Genomic DNA, 20323 nt, shown 5'->3' on the forward strand with positions numbered 1-20323 from the left:
GAATACTCTGACCTGGTGGTGGTAGCCTGGCTCCTTGTGTCTGCCCACACTGACCTGCTTCAGGTTGGGGGCTGCCAGGGCTGCTGGTTTAAAACCAACTCCAAGCCTAGCTGCTATAAAATTAAACGAGATCATGTAGGTCAGTCAGTTTAAGTACCTTGGCTAAAGTTATACTTTTAGACCTTTATAATAACAAATCAGTCATCAGTCATCAGTTTCATCTAACGTTACAGTTATGAAATCCTTATGAACTGTGTTGATTATATACTTACTGAATGATATTCCCCCCCCCCCACACACACACACACACACACAAAATCCCAACACAGTGGTATGTTACAAGTTTAATTGGTTCCGTGACAGAGCTCACAAGTCAAATAGCTCGTAGTCCAATCAATATTCACCATTAAATGAATGGAAATGCCATTAATCCGTTCCATGAAATAAAAACGGAATAACGGCTCTTAAAAAAACTCATATGTCGGGACTCTTAACTCAAGGTACCACTTTAAAGTGCTACAGTATATAATAGCTTCATGCTAACGTGACATTAGCCTTTCATAACTTTAGCCTACTCGTTTAGCCTAACAATTGGCAACAAAATCTCTTCTCTAAATGTACAGTCTTTAAAAACAATGAATCATTTGGAAATCACATTAAAACTTAACTCAAAATGATGTATTCCACGAAAGTAGGTTCACTCTGACAGTGCAACACCACACTCTCTATGCCTGCTCCTCATTTCAAAGACGCCGCATTTCTCACTCATCTTTCAACGAGACTTGCCTGTCAATCAACTGGAGTGACACCTGAGGTGTCCAATCAGGTTCCAGAGGTGGCCGTTCGGGAGCCGAGTCAAAAGAGCCGAGCTTCGCCCCTGGCCTGCCCTTCACCTCATGACTAAAGGGCCGATCTACCAGTTTATATATATAGGAGGGTTTATATACCGTTATCCACATATTGCGTTATGTTTTAAATCTTTATTAAATTATATTTCGTAAAAAAAAAAGCGCAGGCCAGTAAGTCATCAGGCCAGCGGGCAAATGCCCGGTATGCCTTACTATCAGTCCAGCGGTGCTCTGCAGGCAAGACCATTGTATCTAATGAGGCTCCAATTTTGAGATCAAAATTATACCAGCTGTCGTTTAAAGGATAAGACCGGTTTTTTGACATTGGGCCCTTGATTTCACATTATAACATGATGTTCTACTCACCCCTGCTTGTTGTTGAACATTCGGAGCTGTTCCGAAGATATTCGCGAGGCGTCTGGCTGCTCTCTTGAGATATTCGGCCATGAAACAGTTTCCTATGGGCAAGTTTATACAGGTACAAACTATGCTGTTTATAATTTATTAATTACTGTACACTAGCACTGATAACGTGGAGGTGCGTCGCTTACTTAAAAAAATCCGGGTTACTAATTTTGAATTTTAGCTGAATGAATAAATAGGCAGCAGGTCTGTGGGCTGTCTGTGGTAGTAGCACGACGAGGACGTCAGTAACACCCACTTTACGACAAAAATTCAAAATTACAGTAACCCGGATTTTTTTAAGTAAGCGACGCACCTCCACGTTATCAGTGCTAGTGTAGAGTAATTAATAAATTATAAACAGCATAGTTTGTGCCTGTATAAACTTGCCCATAGGAAACCGTTTCATGGCCGAATATCTCAAGAGAGCAGCCAGACGCCTCGCGAATATCTTCGGAACAGCTCCAAATGACCAACAACAAGCAGGGGTGAGTAGAACATCATGTTATAATGTAAAATCAAGGGCCCAATGTCAAAAAACCGGTCTTATCCTTTAAGACGGAATTTTTTATGGTCAAACTTACAAGTGAGAGGACGAGGTGGCTGAGTGGTTAAGGCGATGGACTGCTAATCCATTGTGCTTTGCACGCATGGGTTCGAATCCCATTCTCGTTGGCTTTGCATGTCAAGTTCTGTTTTGTTAAAATTTCTCATTCCACTTCTTACAAGCAGGCTTTTCAAACAATGGTTTTGTCGCAAAGTTTTTATTTGCCTACATGAAGTTCATTTCGGCGATTGAATCTATCATGAAGAATTTTGAGTGTGACTTCAGGCTAATGTGAAAGAGCTGTCTTTCTTTCAGTTTGCACCCACCTTTGCCACATCCAGCTGTTAATCATTTCCTCCACAGAGGATAAAGGAAAGACAACTGGAGAATGCGGGCGTCGATCCCGCTACCTCTCACATGCGAAGCGAGCGCTCTACCATTTGAGCTAATTCCCCTTCGGTGGATGTATTCTTAGAGCTTCCAAATTAACGAACAATTTCTGACCAAACGATCCATTCCTTGATACATAAAAAGGAATAGATCTCACAAATGAAGCTTGTTGGTTTTTATCAGTGTTTTTCAGAGTGGTTGAATGTATCAAGTAGAGTCTTGCGTTCGATCAGTGAGACATGGAAAATCCGTAGTGTTTCATGGTTTGGTAGATTCTTTTTTCTTTCCGATTTTAAACAAATTTGAATTTGCACATTAGTTGGTTTGTCTTTGTAAGATGATCATTAAGGCCTCTCACCAGAAGAGCACCTAAAAGATTTCTGAGGAGTGTGGACATCAATACCGCCACATTTTGCCTGGAAAGCAAGCCCTTTATAATTTGACATAATTTGTCTTCCATATTTGGGTATATTCTGAAGAGATTGTAATAACCCCAACCTTAAATTTGACTTATCCTAAGTGCAATTGCTTTTGTTTCGCCCAATTTTAAATATTTAAAATATTGATCTTCTATTTGACTTGGAAAATCACATGTCATCCCTAGAAGTAATAGTTTTTTTAAAAGGTTCAGATCTTGTACATTTTCACTACCAAGACAACCCCAAAGAGAAGCACTTTTGAGCACAAGAATCAGGAGTGACTCCTTTGAGGTGATCTGAGAGTGATTTGCCCTCAAAAATGAGGCTTCACATTTAGGCAGTGAATGTGGTCTGTCCCAGAGTGTCGCACTCTTTCACTTCAAAGCCATGTAAATGCTCAAATTAGTTAGAAATTAAATAGAAATTCCTTGCAAATACATTTTTATCTATAGTTCATATTTTGTAGGAGGATCTTTGAATGAGAGCCGTCTGCAAGATTACCCCAACAAGTAGCACTTACTTTATGAAGAAATGTAGTCAGTGCCTGTGTTAAGGTAATGTTGGGGACAAATTCAGGAAAGAACAGTCATGTCTTATTGAAGAAAATCTCACAAGCGAAACAACCCCAAAAGAGAAGCACTTATGAAATCAAGAACCATCAGTGAGTCTGTTTGAGGTGGTCTCCATGTGATACACTCATCTGCTAGCTTCAGTTACAGTCAATAGCATTTGTCGTGTACAATCGCCCCAACCAGAAGCACTTCCTGAACTCAAACACAAGTCAGCACAGACAATGAATCCGATTTTTTTCTTACATGAATTTCTCCTCGCTCCAGTTGATGCTTTCTTGTGTCCTCCATGTTGCGTTTCCAACTTGGTGAGTGTGTTGAACAGAGTTGCCCATTTTATATGCTCAGTGCTTGTGGTTAAAAAAAACTCCACCTTCCTTTTCCACAAGGTTTCTATGGTCCAGGCAATGGGCCATTAAACAACCAAAGAAGAATCATTTTGGAATGAATGCAGACATGAGGGCAGTTAGGTGTTGATGAGTGATCAATCAGCTTTCTGCAGGTTTGCTCCATGAAACTTCTTTGACAAAGGAAGCCTCCAGTTGGAGTTGCATCACACGTACTTTAAACAAGACAAAACCAAATGTATAGTCTGGTATCAAGTGTAAGAGACAGAAAAAGTGGGTGGATTGTAAATTGGCTCCCCACACTGTGGAAAGATTTAAGAGTCTGGATTCATCATACAGTGAGGCAAGAATCCCACCCCAACCTCATGCACTTTCCACCATTTTCTCCAAAGAATGTGCATGAAGTTGAAGTGCATGTCCTACTGAGGAATCCACATGAATTTTCAAGAGTTTCCTACTATTTAGAAGACAGTCCTGGAAATGTCTTCAATCGCTGAAGCAGTCAGTTAAGAATCACACCCCAACCTCATGCACTTTCCACCATTTCCGCCAAAGAATGTGCATAAAGTTGAAGTGCATGTCCTACTGAGGTATCCACACCACTATTTGAGATCATTTCTTATTCTTTGGAAGACAGTCCAGGAAATGTCTTCAATCGCTGAAGGAGTCTGTTCAGAATCTCACCCAAACTTAACACGACTTTCCACCACGTTCTCAAAAAAAAGTGGATAACGGTGAGCTTGCCGTTCAGCTCACACGAGGAAGATCTGCAGTTCATGAAACTACCCCAACAAGAAGCACTTACTATAATGAGGAACAGCTCAGTGTTTCTATTAGGGCACTTATCATGACAAAGTCTTGCTTCTGATAGAAAACAAGTGTCATTCTAATCGTGACCACAATATTGATCTTCTATTTGACTTGGAAAATCACATGTCATCCCTAGAAGTAATAGTTTTTTTAAAAGGTTCAGATCTTGTACATTTTCACTACCAAGACAACCCCAAAGAGAAGCACTTTTGAGCACAAGAATCAGGAGTGACTCCTTTGAGGTGATCTGAGAGTGATTTGCCCTCAAAAATGAGGCTTCACATTTAGGCAGTGAATGTGGTCTGTCCCAGAGTGTCGCACTCTTTCACTTCAAAGCCATGTAAATGCTCAAATTAGTTAGAAATTAAATAGAAATTCCTTGCAAATACATTTTTATCTATAGTTCATATTTTGTAGGAGGATCTTTGAATGAGAGCCGTCTGCAAGATTACCCCAACAAGTAGCACTTACTTTATGAAGAAATGTAGTCAGTGCCTGTGTTAAGGTAATGTTGGGGACAAATTCAGGAAAGAACAGTCATGTCTTATTGAAGAAAATCTCACAAGCGAAACAACCCCAAAAGAGAAGCACTTATGAAATCAAGAACCATCAGTGAGTCTGTTTGAGGTGGTCTCCATGTGATACACTCATCTGCTAGCTTCAGTTACAGTCAATAGCATTTGTCGTGTACAATCGCCCCAACCAGAAGCACTTCCTGAACTCAAACACAAGTCAGCACAGACAATGAATCCGATTTTTTTCTTACATGAATTTCTCCTCGCTCCAGTTGATGCTTTCTTGTGTCCTCCATGTTGCGTTTCCAACTTGGTGAGTGTGTTGAACAGAGTTGCCCATTTTATATGCTCAGTGCTTGTGGTTAAAAAAAACTCCACCTTCCTTTTCCACAAGGTTTCTATGGTCCAGGCAATGGGCCATTAAACAACCAAAGAAGAATCATTTTGGAATGAATGCAGACATGAGGGCAGTTAGGTGTTGATGAGTGATCAATCAGCTTTCTGCAGGTTTGCTCCATGAAACTTCTTTGACAAAGGAAGCCTCCAGTTGGAGTTGCATCACACGTACTTTAAACAAGACAAAACCAAATGTATAGTCTGGTATCAAGTGTAAGAGACAGAAAAAGTGGGTGGATTGTAAATTGGCTCCCCACACTGTGGAAAGATTTAAGAGTCTGGATTCATCATACAGTGAGGCAAGAATCCCACCCCAACCTCATGCACTTTCCACCATTTTCTCCAAAGAATGTGCATGAAGTTGAAGTGCATGTCCTACTGAGGAATCCACATGAATTTTCAAGAGTTTCCTACTATTTAGAAGACAGTCCTGGAAATGTCTTCAATCGCTGAAGCAGTCAGTTAAGAATCACACCCCAACCTCATGCACTTTCCACCATTTCCGCCAAAGAATGTGCATAAAGTTGAAGTGCATGTCCTACTGAGGTATCCACACCACTATTTGAGATCATTTCTTATTCTTTGGAAGACAGTCCAGGAAATGTCTTCAATCGCTGAAGGAGTCTGTTCAGAATCTCACCCAAACTTAACACGACTTTCCACCACGTTCTCAAAAAAAAGTGGATAACGGTGAGCTTGCCGTTCAGCTCACACGAGGAAGATCTGCAGTTCATGAAACTACCCCAACAAGAAGCACTTACTATAATGAGGAACAGCTCAGTGTTTCTATTAGGGCACTTATCATGACAAAGTCTTGCTTCTGATAGAAAACAAGTGTCATTCTAATCGTGACCACAATATTGATCTTCTATTTGACTTGGAAAATCACATGTCATCCCTAGAAGTAATAGTTTTTTTAAAAGGTTCAGATCTTGTACATTTTCACTACCAAGACAACCCCAAAGAGAAGCACTTTTGAGCACAAGAATCAGGAGTGACTCCTTTGAGGTGATCTGAGAGTGATTTGCCCTCAAAAATGAGGCTTCACATTTACGCAGTGAATGTGGTCTGTCCCAGAGTGTCGCACTCTTTCACTTCAAAGCCATGTAAATGCTCAAATTAGTTAGAAATTAAATAGAAATTCCTTGCAAATACATTTTTATCTATAGTTCATATTTTGTAGGAGGATCTTTGATTGAGAGCCGTCTGCAAGAATACCCCAACAAGTAGCACTTACTTTATGAAGAAATGTAGTCAGTGCCTGTGTTAAGGTAATGTTGGGGACAAATTCAGGAAAGAACAGTCATGTCTTATTGAAGAAAATCTCACAAGCGAAACAACCCCAAAAGAGAAGCACTTATGAAATCAAGAACCATCAGTGTGTCTGTTTGAGGTGGTCTCCATGTGATACACTCATCTGCTAGCTTCAGTTACAGTCAATAGCATTTGTCGTGTTTAATCGCCCCAACCAGAAGCACTTCCTGAACCTAAACACAAGTCAGCACATACAATGAATCCGATTTTTTTCTTACATGAATTTCTCCTCACTCCAGTTGATGCTTTCTTGTGTCCCTCCATGTTGCGTTTCCCACTGGGTGAGTGTGTTGAACAGAGTTGCCCATTTTATATGCTCAGTGCTTGTGGTTAAAAAAAACTCCACCTTTCTTTTCCACAAGGTTTCTATGGTCCAGGCAATGGGCCATTAAACAACCAAAGAAGAAGAATCGTTTTGGAATGAATGCAGACATGAGGGCAGTTAGGTGTTGATGAGTGATCAATCAGCTTTCTGCAGGTTTGCTCCATGAAACTTGTTTGACAAAGGAAGCCTCCAGTTGGAGTTCCATCAAATGTACTTTAAAACAAGACAAAACCAAGGCTGCGGCTACACGAAAACGTTTTTCACTGTAAACGATACTTTTTCTTATCGTTTCGCTGTCGCGGCCACACGGAGCCGGCGTTCCCACTACCCCAAAACGATAGTTTTTGAAAACGGGTTCCAGAGTGGGAAAGTTTGAAAACGGCCTCGTTTCGTTTCCATTGTTACAGCGAAAACGTTTTTGCGTCAGTCACACGTTGACGCTGTGAGCCAATTTTAACACTTCTCTATTGTCTCACAGCGTGGCGTGACACAGTGGCGTGTGTACTGCATCGTTTCATCGTTTTCATCCGTTTTCGTCTGGACCTGAAGCGCGTTGCCGTGTGGTCGCAAGAATTTTCGTACCCGTTTTAAAAAAAAACCTCGTTTCGTTTTCGTGTAGCCGTAGCCCAAATGTATAGTCTGGTATCAAGTGTAAGAGACAGAAAAAGTGGGTGGATTGTAAATTGGCTCCCCACACTGTGGAAAGATTTAAGAGTCTGGATTCATCATACAGTGAGGCAAGAATCCCACCCCAACCTCATGCACTTTCCACCATTTTCTCCAAAGAATGTGCATGAAGTTGAAGTGCATGTCCTACTGAGGAATCCACATGAATTTTCAAGAGTTTCCTACTATTTAGGAGACAGTCCTGGAAATGTCTTCAATCGCTGAAGCAGTCAGTTAAGAATCACACCCCAACTTCAAAGCACTTTCCACCATTTTCGCCAAAGAATGTGCATAAAGTTGAAGTGCATGTCCTACTGAGGTATCCACACCACTATTTGAGATCATTTCTTATTATTTGGAAGACAGTCCAGTAAATGTCTTCAATCGCTGAAGGAGTCTGTTCAGAATCACACCCAAACTTAACAGGACTTTCCACCATGTTCTCAAAAAAAGTGGATAACGGTGAGCTTGCCGTTCAGCTCACACGAGGAAGATCTGCAGGTCATGAAACTACCCCAACAAGAAGCACTTACTATAATGAGGAACAGCTCAGTGTTTCTATTAGGGCATTTGTCATGACAAAGTCTTGCTTCTGATAGAAAACAAGTGTCATTCTAATCGTGACCACAATATTGATCTTCTATTTGACTTGGAAAATCACATGTCATCCCTAGAAGTAATAGTTTTTTTAAAAGGTTCAGATCTTGTACATTTTCACTACCAAGACAACCCCAAAGAGAAGCACTTTTGAGCACAAGAATCAGGAGTGACTCCTTTGAGGTGATCTGAGAGTGATTTGCCCCCAAAAATGAGGCTTCACATTTAGGCAGTGAATGTGGTCTGTCCCAGAGTGTCGCACTCTTTCACTTCAAAGCCATGTAAATGCTCAAATTAGTTAGAAATTAAATAGAAATTCCTTGCAAATACATTTTTATCTATAGTTCATATTTTGTAGGAGGATCTTTGATTGAGAGCCGTCTGCAAGATTACCCCAACAAGTAGCACTTACTTTATGAAGTAATGTAGTCAGTGCCTGTGTTAAGGTAATGTTGGGGACAAATTCAGGAAGGAACAGTCATGTCTTATTGAAGAAAATCTCAAAAGCGAAACAACCCCAAAAGAGAAGCACTTATGAAATCAAGAACCATCAGTGTGTCTGTTTGAGGTGGTCTCCATGTGATACACTCATCTGCTAGCTTCAGTTACAGTCAATAGCATTTGTCGTGTACAATCGCCCCAACCAGAAGCACTTCCTGAACCTAAACACAAGTCAGCACATACAATGAATCCGATTTTTTTCTTACATGAATTTCTCCTCGCTCCAGTTGATGCTTTCTTGTGTCCTCCATGTTGCGTTTCCCACTGGGTGAGTGTGTTGAACAGAGTTGCCCATTTTATATGCTCAGTGCTTGTGGTTAAAAAAAACTCCACCTTTCTTTTCCACAAGGTTTCTATGGTCCAGGCAATGTGCCATTAAACAACCAAAGAAGAAGAATCGTTTTGGAATGAATGCAGACATGAGGGCAGTTAGGTGTTGATGAGTGATCAATCAGCTTTCTGCAGGTTTGCTCCATGAAACTTGTTTGACAAAGGAATACTCCAGTTGGAGTTCCATCAAATGTACTTTAAAACAAGACAAAACCAAGGCTGCGGCTACACGAAAACGTTTTTCACTGTAAACGATACTTTTTCTTATCGTTTCGCTGTCGCGGCCACACGGAGCCGGCGTTCCCACTACCCCAAAACGATAGTTTTTGAAAACGGGTTCCAGAGTGGGAAAGTTTGAAAACGGCCTCGTTTCGTTTCCATTGTTACAGCGAAAACGTTTTTGCGTCAGTCACACGTTGACGCTGTGAGCCAATTTTAACACTTCTCTATTGTCTCACAGCGTGGCGTGACACAGTGGCGTGTTTACTGCATCGTTTCATCGTTTTCATCCGTTTTCGTCTGGACCTGAAGCGCGTTGCCGTGTGGTCGCAAGAATTTTCGTACCCGTTTTAAAAAAAACCTCGTTTCGTTTTCGTGAAGCCGTAGCCCAAATGTATAGTCTGGTATCAAGTGTAAGAGACAGAAAAAGTGGGTGGATTGTAAATTGGCTCCCCACACTGTGGAAAGATTTAAGAGTCTGGATTCATCATACAGTGAGGCAAGAATCCCACCCCAACCTCATGCACTTTCCACCATTTTCTCCAAAGAATGTGCATAAAGTTGAAGTGCATGTCCTACTGAGGAATCCACATGAATTTTCAAGAGTTTCCTACTATTTAGGAGACAGTCCTGGAAATGTCTTCAATCGCTGAAGCAGTCAGTTAAGAATCACACCCCAACTTCAAAGCACTTTCCACCATTTTCGCCAAAGAATGTGCATAAAGTTGAAGTGCATGTCCTACTGAGGTATCCACACCACTATTTGAGATCATTTCTTATTCTTTGGAAGACAGTCCAGTAAATGTCTTCAATCGCTGAAGCAGTCTGTTCAGAATCACACCCAAACTTAACAGGACTTTCCACCATGTTCTCAAAAAAAAGTGGATAACGATGAGCTTGCCGTTCAGCTCACACGAGGAAGATCTGCAGGTCATGAAACTACCCCAACAAGAAGCACTTACTATAATGAGGAACAGCTCAGTGTTTCTATTAGGGCACTTGTCATGACAAAGTCTTGCTTCTGATAGAAAACAAGTGTCATTCTAATCGTGACCACAATATTGATCTTCTATTTGACTTGGAAAATCACATGTCATCCCTAGAAGTAATAGTTTTTTTAAAAGGTTCAGATCTTGTACATTTTAACTACCAAGACAACCCCAAAGAGAAGCACTTTTGAGCACAAGAATCAGGAGTGACTCCTTTGAGGTGATCTGAGAGTGATTTGCCCCCAAAAATGAGGCTTCACATTTAGGCAGTGAATGTGGTCTGTCCCAGAGTGTCGCACTCTTTCACTTCAAAGCCATGTAAATGCTCAAATTAGTTAGAAATTAAATAGAAATTCCTTGCAAATACATTTTTATCTATAGTTCATATTTTGTAAGAGGATCTTTGAATGAGAGCCGTCTGCAAGATTACCCCAACAAGTAGCACTTACTTTTTGAAGAAATGTAGTCAGTGCCTGTGTTAAGGTAATGTTGGGGACAAATTCAGGAAAGAACAGTCATGTCTTATTGAAGAAAATCTCTCAAGCGAAACAACCCCAAAAGAGAAGCACTTATGAAATCAAGAACCATCAGTGTGTCTGTTTGAGGTGGTCTCCATGTGATACACTCATCTGCTAGCTTCAGTTACAGTCAATAGCATTTGTCGTGTTTAATCGCCCCAACCAGAAGCACTTCCTGAACTCAAACACAAGTCAGCACAGACAATGAATCCGATTTTTTTCTTACATGAATTTCTCCTCACTCCAGTTGATGCTTTCTTGTGTCCTCCACGTTGCGTTTCCCACTGGGTGAGTGTGTTGAACAGAGTTGCCCATTTTATATGCTCAGTGCTTGTGGTTAAAAAAAACTCCACCTTTCTTTTCCACAAGGTTTCTATGGTCCAGGCAATGGGCCATTAAACAACCATTCAAAGAAGAATCGTTTTGGAATGAATGCAGACATGAGGGCAGTTAGGTGTTGATGAGTGATCAATCAGCTTTCTGCAAGTTTGCTCCATGAAACTTGTTTGACAAAGGAAGCCTCCAGTTGGAGTTCCATCAAATGTACTTTAAACAAGACAAAACCAAATGTATAGTCTGGTATCAAGTGTAAGAGACAGAAAAAGTGGGAGGATTGTAAATTGGCTCCCCACACTGTGGAAAGATTTAAGAGTCTGGATTCATCATACAGTGAGGCAAGAATCCCACCCCAACCTCATGCACTTTCCACCATTTTCTCCAAAGAATGTGCATAAAGTTGAAGTGCATGTCCTACTGAGGAATCCACATGAATTTTCAAGAGTTTCCTACTATTTAGAAGACAGTCCTGGAAATGTCTTCAATCGCTGAAGCAGTCAGTTAAGAATCACACCCCAACTTCAAAGCACTTTCCACCATTTTCGCCAAAGAATGTGCATAAAGTTGAAGTGCATGTCCTACTGAGGTATCCACACCACTATTTGAGATCATTTCTTATTCTTTGGAAGACAGTCCAGGAAATGTCTTCAATCGCTGAAGCAGTCTGTTCAGAATCTCACCCAAACTTAACACGACTTTCCACCATGTTCTCAAAAAAAAGTGGATAACGATGAGCTTGCCGTTCAGCTCACACGAGGAAGATCTGCAGGTCATGAAACTACCCCAACAAGAAGCACTTACTATAATGAGGAACAGCTCAGTGTTTCTATTAGGGCACTTATCATGACAAAGTCTCGCTTCTGATAGAAAACAAGTGTCATTCTAATCGTGACCACATTATTGATCTTCTATTTGACTTGGAAAATCACATGTCATCCCTAGAAGTAATAGTTTTTTTAAAAGGTTCAGATCTTGTACATTTTCACTACCAAGACAACCCCAAAGAGAAGCACTTTTGAGCACAAGAATCAGGAGTGACTCCTTTGAGGTTATCTGAGAGTGATTTGCCCTCAAAAATGAGGCTTCACATTTAGGCAGTGAATGTGGTCTGTCCCAGAGTGTCGCACTCTTTCACTTCAAAGCCATGTAAATGCTCAAATTAGTTAGAAATTAAATAGCAATTCCTTGCAAATAGATTTTTTATCTATTGTTAGATTTGGTTCTTTAATTGGAAGCTCAAGAATGGACCGGAGTAATTCAAGTGAAAATGAAGTGTTCATAGGAGGGTTTCACTTGACTTCACTTCTGTATTTTCTAAGCGCGCGAACCTAAGTGGTGGGCAACTGAAGCTGGAGCCCATTGAAAACACTGTGTTTTGTCTGCCACTTTTTTTCCCAAAATACCTCAGTTTTGTGCCGTTTTTGGATGTAGCAATCGGTCTAACCGAGAGAAGGGAAAGGGTTACTATCGAGTACCTAAGGTTATCGCCCATAGAGGTGAGAAATGGAAAAAACTAATAAAACAACGCCGCAAAAAGTGGATAGCCAACCTACGTTTACAGACTGGAGGGGCTGAATCTGCAAATGCTCGTGTCTGCGGGGACCACTTTGTCAAAGGTATGTGCGAAATCTAACTGTTTAGTAGTAGTGCAGTAAAGTATTATGTTGTTAAATGCCAATCAACAGTAATGTAATACGGGCTATGTTTGGGCTTTGTTTTGAAGGCTGCCCCAGCGCGTTGTTAGCTACTGAGTCAGTGGACTGGGCTCCGACGGTCAAGCTGGGTTACCAAAACACAGAGCCAAGACACCGTCATCGGTGTTTCATGCGATCTCTGAGAGTGATTGATCTAAACAAAACAAATTTGTCATGTCGTCACAATCTTCACGTTTCAGTAGTATCCACGAAGTGCTTAAGTGCTAACAGGGCACATTAGCTCCCAAGTTCTTTACAACAGAATCGCTCTCTCTCTCTCTCTGCCTTGTGCATTAGGCTAACAAAGACACATTGGCCCTCATTTATCAAGCCGTCGTAGAAAGCATCGTTGATATGAGCGGAGAACTCGTCGTACGCAGAGGCTCAAGTGAGATTTACAGAACATGCGTACCACACCAATCCCATCGTAAGACCGAGCGGCTGTTGATAAATCCGGTGGCTGAAATCCATCGTAATGATCCTAACCACGCCTTCTACAATAGGCCGCACCTCTAGAATTTGCGACATGGATAGACGAAAGGCAGCAAAGAAACGCTGTCAACGCTGTTGACAGCTGGGACGGCTGTCAACAGCGTTGGCGATGTAAATCGCAGACCGGACGAGTTATGTATTTTCCCCTACCGTGATGGTCAATAAAATGTGATAAGCTCCAGATTAAATGAAATCTAGAATTGAACAATGTTTTACTTTTTCTCCAATAAGATCAGGAAGAAGTGGTCCGATACGAAATTTGCCACCAAAGAAGGTCGCAGCTCTCCAGTGCCTTGGAGGAGAGGGTGGCTGGCCTGATCAGAGCTACGTCTTTTTTCCTTGAATAACAGAATGCTTACCAAAAGTCAGAATCGCTGAATAAGTTCCTCTCTCCTCCTGAGCGCTCTTGGCTGTGCAGGCTGGTGGTAGGGATCTCTGGGTACGGGGTCCTCTGGATGTACATCTGGAAATGGCACTCCGCATGCAATAATAATATTGCATACCTTTTCGGGCGTATATAGAAGGGTTCCCCCCGCAGCCGAGAGACAGATCCACCTGCCCTTTAGGAGCCCCGTACACCTCTCCACAGTGTCAAGCGTACTATGCGTAGTGTTGAAGCGCCTCTCCTGTTCGGCTCATAAGCCACTCATCATTTTCCCGAAAGAAATCCTGCCGGTCCCGGAACACTCTCTCGTGCCTGATGCACGCGTTCAGGTCCTCTAACAAAGCCAGATCTGCCATCGTTTCGCCATTACCGCGCCGCTAGAATCACCTCTTAAATAGGCGGTTGAATAATGAGCCATCACTCTTCCAATTACGGAGTTGTACTTGTTTAATTTTTTTATTTATTTAATTTGCGTTTATGTTTATATTAATGTTGAAGTAATAAAGAAATAAAACATGGGCCTTCTTTGAAGTGATAAGTCTGTAATTTTAACCTAGGGATTTGTTGTGACTCATGAGGCACGCACTAGTGACGCTGCTGTTTATGTATGCTATTGCAGTCACCGCAAGTCAAAATGGAAAAGTGCGTACACGCCCTCAGACCTGTCGTGGCGATTTCATCTTTCCTGCGCTCACGATGTATTTGATAAATGCCAACCTTTCCGCAGAAAAGAACGTACACACGACCTACACACGTTTTTCGTCTTACGCAAGTTTGATAAATGAGGGCCAATGTCAGCATTTGGATATTTGGATCTCGGCATTTTATTAAAACATAAACATTTTTGATTGTTATTTGAGTGCCAACATTCACAGCTCGGCATTCAACATGTTAAGTTCTGCTTTACTGCCCAGCCCTGCACTACACACTGCATTTTCCATTGGGATAATGCACCATAAACAACACAGAAAACAAACTTACCCTGGCCAACACCAAAACACAATCATTCTGTAGACGTTTTACTCCGCGTTTGCTGATCCATCCGCTGTGGTAATAGTTGTTTGCCTCCAAACTTTTGTGGGCCTTCATCTGTTGCCTGGTGTAGTAAGAAGTCTGAAGAACCAGGTAGCTCGTTATGTCCACAGCCTCTATATTCGGCAAATCGTTCCGGTCTTGCGAAAATTCGGACATTTTCATTAAGTATGGGTCACGCCCAATGTATTTCTCAACTAACGCCAAATACCTTTCCCAATATGCCGGCTCCAAACCACTACAATATTCATTCATCTCCATGTTGGTGCTGCTGTAGCAATTACAGCAGCAAGCAAGTCTTCATTGCACAGGCATGTGGAAATAATAGAAAACAATTCTAATGCGTTAGCAAAAAACCTTCTATATCAGGAGTATTGATCAAGATTCTAGAAATAGAGACTCTTTTCTAGTAAGTTTAAAACCTTCCTCACTCAACTGATAATAACTCCGCAAATGAGCACATTTCTTAATAGATTATATGTAGAAAATAATATTTTGCTATATGTATTGTGTGTATGTGGCCCCGAACCCATCCTCTGTGTGGACTCTTTGTTCATAATGGCCTAAAACTCTATGTGGTTCACAAGGCCTTGCTCCCCCATAAGTACCATCACAACACACAACACTGATTTATCAAAAATGATCACATAATTTCTAACCTAATGACACTCAAACATTGCATAAGGCAATTACATTACCAGCAGGCTCGCCCACCGTTTGCAGCGAATAGGAGCGAGAACCCGATGGCTGAACCGGGAAAAATTCTCCAATGGCCCCAGTTCCACTTGGCGACCGACCAACTCATTAACTTTCAAAGTCTAAGGTCCCGCTCCAAACAGCCGAGTCACTCCACTGGCAATGGTCATACTAATGATTGGTTGATTTATACCCACAAAATGATTAATCAGCTTAATGATTACATGAAATACAACAGATGAACAAATACAATTTTTTATGATGTCGTGTAGTCTCTTCTGGTCCAATCCTGTCACTGCTTGGTGCTCGGTTCTCCTCTTGGCTGAACGTCTGTTCAGCATTCTGATCCGGAACTAATCTTGGAAGGAGAGGTCACCAGTACGTCAAAGCATATCATATCCCGCAGGAAGTCCGTCAGACTGCACCTCGACTTCCGGTTAACATTTGTATTTATAGCCTCATAGGTTGGACTCACACTCGACCGATTATGATTGGACATGAGTAGGTCCAATTTGCTTCGTCATATTCTCTGGATCAGCCCAAAACAATGTGTACGTGTGAATCTGCCCTTGCTTTCCCAATTGTTTTGTCTCCGTACTCCTGGATCACTTTAGGTCATCATGGAAAAGTACTGAGACTATTTCATTCATAATGTCTAAGAACAAAGCCAATTTTTACACTAGACAGGCACTTTGACCAACTAAGCCACAGCGCCACATGGTTCATAAAACTGATGAAAGAATAAAGAGATGGAGCTGGATCAATTTCAGGAAATGAGCTCCAGAGACTCTCCCAAAACTAACTGTGACTTCTAAAAAACATTTTTATCAAGTCTGACCAAAGAACAGACTCATAATAACCATGATGCTCATTGAAAGGTCCGTCATTTGATGAAGAGCACCAATGCAAAGCATTCAGTAGAACTCTGCTAACAACAGATTCCCACACTAAGTCATAGTCAGCTCTGAAGGACCACAGGCACTGCTGGGATTTGAACCCAGGATCTCCTGTTTACAAGACAGGCACTTTGACCAACTAAGCCACAGCACCACATGGTCCATAAAACTGATGAAAGAATAAAGAGCAGGAACTGGATCCACCTCAGGAAGTGGTTTTTGTGATTTATTTCCAATATTCATGTGATCTTTGCATAAATCAGGGCTTGATGTTATTCAAATTATCTCTATATGTGAAAACATTGGATTAAGTCTCAGTTCAATCTTCTGTACCTCAAGAATAGTTAAAAGCATGAGATGAAGTGCCTCCAAGTACAGACTGCTTTGGAAGTCCAGCACTCCTGAAGCACTGCTGTAAACAGTTATGGCACCATGTTGACGTACATAATAACACCTTAAAGGGATATGCCACCCCCAGGCCAAATTAAGTGTATCCCCGCATTCCCGGGACATAAATAAGTGTGTGGGAGCGTTTTCCTGTCCACCCAGGCATTGTCCGAATCTCACAGCACTGACCACTGCTTTGTTGCGCGTAATATCACAGCATACATACAAGCAAGCGTCGCCAGTGTCGCCAATCAAAATATTTCGCCCAACGTGAATTAATTTACTTGATTTACCTTCCAATTACTGTGTGAGTGGTGTACTTTCACATCGAGTGCAAATTACTGTGTAAATCAACACGCAAGGCTTGTTTTGGTCATGTCGGGTTGAGAACTAGTGTTCGGTGCGGAAGATACAGCCGAAGCACACTCCCCGCTACGTCATTGGGAATCCCCACCCCCGAGTTCCTCAAACAAACCAGCCAGGGACATCCCAGACAACCGTTGCTAGCTAGCTAGAGTGGTTGTTTAAACAATAGTTATAATGGAGTTCGAAGATTACATTGAGGATTACACAGACGAAGATGATGACATGGACTATCCGAATCCCAGACCCTACCTGTACGAACCAGTCTACACGGAAGAGGAGCTGCGAGCTTTGGACCAGAGAACACTGGATGTTCCGATTACTCCAGGTGATTCTGACGAGCGAAGGAGAACAGATACTAACTGGTGGTGTGAATGTGGAAGTTGCCTACCAATGGCCACTGAAATTGAGAGTTTGTGCTGTGTCGAGTGGGGCAAAGTACTACCATCGATGGTGAGCAGCAATGCCGAAGAGGAAAGTGACCGCGTTTGTGTTACAACCACTGAGGATTTCACGGCAATGATCCATCAAGCAGTCCTCACTTTCTTTTTCCGCCGCGATAAAGTGAACTGGAAAAGGAATAACACACCAAGTGGACCCAATGGACAGCTATCTGCAGAGTAACTAGTATAACTAATACTCGGTACATGATTAGACTTATCTCTGGTGCAGTTCAATTCATTTTATTCATGCACTGGGGTGGGGATTCCCAATGACATAGCGGGGAGTGTGCTTCGGCGTTATCTTCCGCACCGAAAACTAGTTCTCAACCCGACATGACCAAAACAAGCCTTGCGTGTTGATTTACACAGTAATTTGCACTCGATGTGAAAGTACACCACTCACACAGTAATTGGAAGGTAAATCAAGTAAATTAATTCACATTGGGCGAAATATTTTGTTTGGGGACGCTGGCGACGCTTGCTTGTATGTATGCTGTGATATTACGCGCAACAAAGCAGTGGTCAGTGCTGTGAGATTCGGACAATGCCTGGGCGGACAGGAAAATGCTCCCACACACTTATTTATGTCCCGGGAATGCGGGGATACACTTAATTTGGCCTGGGGGTGGCATATCCCTTTAAGGCACTGCTGGGATTTGAACCCAGGATCTCCTGTTTACTAGACAGGCACTTTGACCAACTAAGCCACAGCGCCACATGGTTCATAAAACTAATGAAAGAATAAAGAGCAGGAACTGGATCCACTTCAGGAAGCGTTTTTTGTGATTCTGTACCTCAAGAATAGTTAAAGCCATAGAAGTGCCTCCAATTGGTTCAAAACTTCATCATATTTTGCAGATATTGTTGGGTTTTCTACTCAGACGTTGGTGTTCATGAGGAAGTCACTTTCACCAGTTACAGCCAGATCTCATGAAGCGGTGTACTTATTACACGCCAAGTCATTTACTGTGTTTTTACAAGGCTTTTTTATGCTTTTGCGTATTATTTTCCGCTACATATTTCAAGGAAATGACGTCCTGCCCTCAGCTTTTCCTTTAACTCTGACTATTTAACGGTTTGTACATTCATTTTGATGTTATGTAGTGTGACAGGAGGAGAACTTCCACCGTACTATACCCTAACCAATTGACATGTTGTGTGAACGGAGGAAAATTACACTCTGAAAGTATAAAAAAGGCATAAATGAGACTTTAAAAGCTGTGTGCTATTTATACGCACTTTCATTAAGTGGACCAGTGAAAAGGTTTCAGTAGAAAGCTGATAATAAGCTGTTTTATATGCTAAGTAATAGCTTGCTCTGGAGGCCCAAAGGCACTGCTGGGATTTGAACCCAGGATCTCTTGTTTACTAGACAGGCACTTTGACCAACTAAGCCACAGCACCACATAGTTCATAAAACTGATGAAAGAATAAAGAGTAGGAGCTGGATCAATTTCAGGAAACAAGCTCCAGAGACTCTCCCAAAACTAACTGTGACTTCCAAAAAACATTTTTATCAAGTCTGACAAAAGAACAGTCTCATAATAACCATGATGCTCATTGAAAGGTCCATCATTTGATGAAGAGCAACAATGCAAAGCATTCAGTAGAACCCTGATAACAAACAGTTTCTCATGCTAAGTCATAGCTAGCAGTAATGGTCCACAGGCACTGCTGGGATTTGAACCCAGGATCTCCTGTTTACTAGACAGGCACTTCGACCAACTAAGCGCCACATGGTTCATAAAAGTGATGAAAGAATAAAGAGCAGGAACTGAAACCCAGTTCGGAAGTCTGGAAGTTTTGGAAGTCCTGAGGGGTGTTCCACGAAGCTGTATTCGCAGAAAGCCTGGCTTTTCTCGATAGTTCTGGCTAATCTAAGAGAGAGTTCCGCTCCACCAACGTGGCTCTTTTCTTTCAGTTGCTCTTTCCAGCTCTCTGCCTCTTTCAGAACTGACTGATATTCACTTTCTGCTGCTGCTGCTTTCAGAGTTTCACACAATCCTGCAGTGACTCGGTTGCACTGCTTGAGCTCCTGCTCTCACTTTTGACGGAGATGCCGCTCACACGTCAAACAGTTTTGCACCTTCTTTAGTTTTTCCTCAGTCATGGAGCAGCCGCTCTCTGCTGCCACTCTTCTGTCTTTTTCTCCTGTCAGAAAGAAATGTTTCTTCAGCAGCTTTGTCCTCAGAATATCCATCCCATGCTATAAATAGCTGATCTTGTCATTCTTCTGTCGGTAATAGTTCTGTCATTTCTCTGATCCATAATCTCGGTCGGCAGCAGAGGCGTTAGAGGGAATCCCCTCGGTTTGTGAAACTGGAAACTTCCACTTGACTGGAGGAACTACGGAGGCCTGGAGATGATCCTGCAGGAGCTGGACATCCTCTGAGTGAGGAGTCCCAGCTGCAGCAGAGACCTGGGGTTGTTCTTTTTCCAACAGTTGGTGGGTTCCTCATAACTTTCCTTACTGCCAAAAGTAATGGGACACGTGTAGAAACCCTCGGGCAAATCGTCGTCTGCCATGTCACACCACTGAAGTGGAGGAGATGGTTTCTTGGTTTGACTCATTTTGCTTGTTGTTTATGAGTACTTAAAATCACATTTTTTTTAAGATAGTAAGTAAGCTTTGTTTCTAAGTGCTTGTTAAAATGATTATTTAAGATAGTAATTAAGTGTTTTTTAGGCGATGTGAAAACCGTTTGCTGTGACTTTCAAATATGCTTCAAAAACTGGACGTGTTTCTTCAGATAAACTCCTGACCAGCTGTGAAAAAGCAGTGAAAATGTCTGGCCTGTGGAAACTTTGTGATGTCAAACAAGATCAGAGATGACATCGATTGTGATGTCACTACAGTGATGACATCACAGCTTTGTGAAGGCTTCTGTTCTGTCTCT

General features: G+C 41.9%; 4 non-coding genes across 4 annotated transcripts; 1 reads left to right on the plus strand and 3 right to left on the minus strand.

Moving 5' to 3' along the window:
• Positions 1 to 1843: 1843 nt before the first annotated feature.
• trnas-gcu (transfer RNA serine (anticodon GCU)) lies at positions 1844 to 1925 on the plus strand. Its single transcript has one exon. It is a non-coding gene; the product is annotated as a tRNA-Ser (tRNA).
• A 14388-nt stretch (positions 1926 to 16313) lies between these two features.
• trnat-ugu (transfer RNA threonine (anticodon UGU)) lies at positions 16314 to 16387 on the minus strand. The gene has a single exon. It is a non-coding gene; the product is annotated as a tRNA-Thr (tRNA).
• Positions 16388 to 18067: 1680 nt separating this feature from the next.
• Positions 18068 to 18141, minus strand: trnat-agu (transfer RNA threonine (anticodon AGU)). Its single transcript has one exon. It is a non-coding gene; the product is annotated as a tRNA-Thr (tRNA).
• A 615-nt stretch (positions 18142 to 18756) lies between these two features.
• Positions 18757 to 18830, minus strand: trnat-agu (transfer RNA threonine (anticodon AGU)). The gene has a single exon. It is a non-coding gene; the product is annotated as a tRNA-Thr (tRNA).
• Positions 18831 to 20323: the final 1493 nt, after the last annotated feature.

The sequence above is a fragment of the Odontesthes bonariensis genome, chromosome 11, assembly GCF_027942865.1.
Source record: "Odontesthes bonariensis isolate fOdoBon6 chromosome 11, fOdoBon6.hap1, whole genome shotgun sequence".
NCBI lineage: Eukaryota > Metazoa > Chordata > Actinopteri > Atheriniformes > Atherinopsidae > Odontesthes > Odontesthes bonariensis.